Source organism: Rhea americana, unplaced genomic scaffold, assembly GCF_003343005.1.
Source record: "Rhea americana isolate MKP2758 unplaced genomic scaffold, rheAme1 scaffold_278, whole genome shotgun sequence".
Classification (NCBI taxonomy): Eukaryota; Metazoa; Chordata; class Aves; order Rheiformes; family Rheidae; genus Rhea; species Rhea americana.
Window position 1 is genome coordinate 1,000,179 of NW_028186399.1, and position 3,730 is coordinate 1,003,908.

General features: G+C 68.7%; 1 protein-coding gene across 1 annotated transcript in view; it reads left to right on the forward strand.

Moving 5' to 3' along the window:
• The first annotated feature begins 1,723 nt into the window (after nt 1-1,723).
• TBXA2R (thromboxane A2 receptor) overlaps nt 1,724-3,730 on the forward strand; it is a 5,677-nt gene continuing 3,670 nt past the window's right edge. Inside the window, exon 1 of the mRNA XM_085308529.1 lies at nt 1,724-1,904. The gene's annotated coding sequence lies outside the window, so the exon portion shown is untranslated. The remainder of the gene's footprint in view (nt 1,905-3,730) is intronic.

Here is a 3,730-nt window from a genome sequence, read left to right on the forward strand (position 1 = left end):
CCCCCCCGCAGGCACCACGGCTTCCTCGGCCTGGCTTTGTCCCGGCTTTCCCGAGCGCTCTGCCACATCCTCCCGGCAGCCCCCAGCCACCCACACACTGGTGTCACTGCAAACTTTGTCGCTGCTTGAGAGATGCTGCTGGGAAGGGATGGGAAAGGGCCGGGAAAGGGGCTATTTTGGTCAGCCGGAGGGGGCGGTCCAGCGGCGACTGTGAAGCCGGCGAGATGCCGTGATGCTGCAGCGATGGGCACCGAGCCAGGCGGCGGCCGAGGCGCGGGGAACCCCGGCTGCCGGGGCTGCCAGCTCGGTGGCACGGCGCTCCGCGCTGCGGTAGCCCAGATCTGGCACCCGAGCGCGGCCAGGGAGCTCCGCCGACCACCAGCGTTTGGCACAGGGCACCCGCTGCTGGCTCTGCCCCCGGGCCGCTGGGGACAAGACGAGGCAGGGGAGGTGCTGAGTGACACGTGCACCTTGCATGTCTCCGAGGCCGGAGGGGAGCCGCAGGCCAGCCCTCAGCATGGGCAGGGTGGGGACTGCTGTCGTGGGACAGATGAGGACAGCCAGCACACCCAGCTGAGACCGTCCCTGATGGCCTGTCACCACCTCCCCACCATCCTCTTTACCGGATGCCCCATGGATGTCCCCACTCCAGGCCGGCTCAGCCCCCTCAGCAGCAGGTCATTTTGTCTGCTGTGGGTCTGGGGAGGTCCTCTGGGGCCCCACCAGGTCCCTGTCGCCATGACGTGGCCGCTGCTCTTCCCATCTGAGCTGGCGTCCTTGAGCAGCTCTGCCGTCCGGAGCGCCACGGTCCGAGGGGCGGGTGCCAGACGGCCACGTTCCTCCTTGGCAGGGATGGCTGCACCAGGCCATGTGTCCCGGCAGGACCTCCTGCAAGCGGGACATCAGGCTGGAGGGGACACCACGTGGAAAGTCCTCGTCCCAGCAGGACACGGCGGGCTGGGGGGTGTCCTGCTGAGGTCCAGCAAGCAAAGAGAAGGACCTGGAAATACGAGAGAGAAATGCAAACGCTCCGGAGCATCTTCTAGCCGGCCACTCTGCAAGCCTGGAGGCTGCGTCCTGGGGCTGGCAGAGGCCAGGCCAAGGTGGCCCACGGGCTGTGGGGTCTGCTGGTGTATCAGCACCCGGACACCCCCGAGCCCTCCCATTTYGACCTTTTTTCCTGGCATTGCTGGYGGCAAGCCCTGTGCYGCCGGGGGAGGCGCAGCGCTATCCCGTGCCCGGAGCGCCGGGAAGTGGTGAGCTCCGGSGCAGGAGCCGGGCTGATAAGGAGCTACGGCTCGGGCAGCTCCCACGGGGGTGGCGGGGCCGCGGGACCCCTGCGCAGCCCCGCGCCCTCCCGATTAGCCTCCTGCCTTTTCCTTTTTAAYCTCGGAAGTAGCAAGGGCAGGAAGCGGCTTCCCGCGGAGGAAGCGCGGGCCGGGTCACATCCATGGCGAAGCATTGGCATGCTCGGGCCCGGCGCTGAACCGGCGGCTCGTGCAGCGCCAGGMAGCCCGTCAGCGCCCGCGCGCTCCCCCGCCGAGTCTGCAAACGTATTTCGTACGTCTGCAACGACCCGTTCAGGAGCCGGCTCCGCTCCGCCGGGCTTTGGGCGCAGCGGCGATGCCCCTTGCATTTACTCGTGGTCGCTCCCTCTGGGGTCTCCCTGGAGGAGGGTTGAGCTGCATTTGGGTACCCCGAGCCYGGGCGCAGTCGGCGGCTTTGGAGGCATGCAGGGGCCGGCGGGTGCGTGCCTGGACGGCGCTGTCCCGGCCGGCCCGCGGGCTCAGGGTCTCTCCTCCGCAGGACCGGGCCGGTGCGGGCATCCTCGTGCGAGGGCCGTCCTGGATGGGGCGAGACGACAGCTGAGGTGASGGCTCTGGCCCGCACATGAATCTCTTCCCGTAAGTGTTTCGTTCTGCGCCGGAGCCCGCGGRGTTCGGCTCCGCTGCAGCTGCATGAGTGATAAATGTGCCCTGTTTAATATTTGATTCCTTCTAAGTGCTGTGTGGCCCCCGGGCCAAGCTGGGAGCCGGCTGCGCCGCAGGGCGCCGAGCAGCCGCCTGGCGTGCCGAGCAGGCCCCCGACTGCTCCGTGTCAAACCGGGCACAGTGCCCTGGCAGAGAGGACGCGGCGGTTTGGGGGTCTGGGCTGTGACACAGATGAGGTGTCAGGGTCGGTGCTGCATGGGCTGGAGATGCACCAGTGCATGTGTCCCCGGGCTGGAGATGCACCAGTGCATGCATCCTCAGGATGGAGATGCACCAGTGCATGCGTGCTCAGGGTGGAGATGCTCCGGTGCATGCGTCCCTGGGCTGGAGATGCACTGGTGCATGCGTGCTCGGGGCGGAGATGCTTCGGTGCATGCATCCCCGGGCTGGAGATGCCCCTGTGCATGCATCCTCAGGGTGGAGATGCACCAGTGCATGCATCCTCAGGGTGGAGATGCTCTGGTGCATGTGTCCCTGGGCTGGAGATGCTCTGGTGCATGCGTCCCCAGCCGTGGTGTCCTCCCAGGCAGCTCGGGGAAGACCACATGGTCAGGAAAAGGGAGAAAACCTTTCGGCACACACAGGGTGGGATGACGGGCAGGAGGCGACAGCAATTCCTTTGCATCGAGCTCCAAAGGGAGCTGAGAAAGGAGCCTGCAGACCCCGCGGGAGGCAGCGAGGGCCATGGGAACGGCGGCGCCTTGGGAAACTCCCTGCTGCAAGAGCCAGAGGCGGCCCGGGGGCTGCCGGAGGGGCRGGAGGCGGCGCGGGGAGCCGGCGAGGGGGGGGAGCGCAGACCCTGCCGGTTCCTTGAAAAACGTCTCGCTCCCGAGGCCCGGGAGCCGGCCGAGCTCATCCGGTGGCCTTGAATCCCGACGGGGCTAAGGGAGCGGCAGGAACACGGCGTCCCGCGGGCTCCAGCCCCGTCCTCTCGCCTGCTTCCCCGCCGGCCCCGTGCCAGCGGCACGTTGCGGCCAAACCCCCCTCCCCAGAGCTGCTCCTGGCTCCGGATTTGCCCCCCCCCCCCGGCGCCCCAGCCCTGGTGGTTTTGGGGGGGTCACTTTTTGGCTCGGGGCGGGGACGGTGCCCACCCAGCACTTGTTATGACTAGCGGCCGGCGGAGCGGAGGGAGCCGCTGTGGTTGAATTCCTCCGTGCCGCAGCCCCGCTGCCAAGGGCTGAGCTGGCCCGTTAACGTGAGCGACCGCAGCGGGCGGCCGCTGCCCGAGCGGCGGCAGAGCCCGGCACCCCGCCGTGGGCCGCTCCAGCCCCGGGGCTCCGAAGGCACCAGGGTGCAGCCACCCCGGCCCTCCTTGCCCTTCTCACACGTGTCGTCCCCCCCCCCCACTGCCTGCCTGCAGGCCCCGCTCCCAGTGTGGCGATGGGGAAACTGAGGCACAGCACCCAGCAGGGCAGCGGCAGGGGTTGAACCCGGGACCTGCTCCATCCGGTGACCGTGCAGCGCCGTGCACCAGCGTCACCGCGCCGCCTCGCCGGGGCGCCGATGAGTTTGCCGAGGGTCGAGGCCCGGGAATCCCAAGACGCGAGGGGGACGGAGCAGCTTCCCCGGGGGCCCTGCAAACGCGGGACCCGGGTTTGGGCACACGCTGCCCTGAGCCCGCGTCGCGAAGGGGCCCCGGCCGCTCGCCGAGGCCRGCTGCTCTCGGGGCCGCTGCTGCGATTCCTCCAGGAATGGAGAAAACAAACAGCGGCAAGTTTTCGCGCTCGTCTCATGGAAAA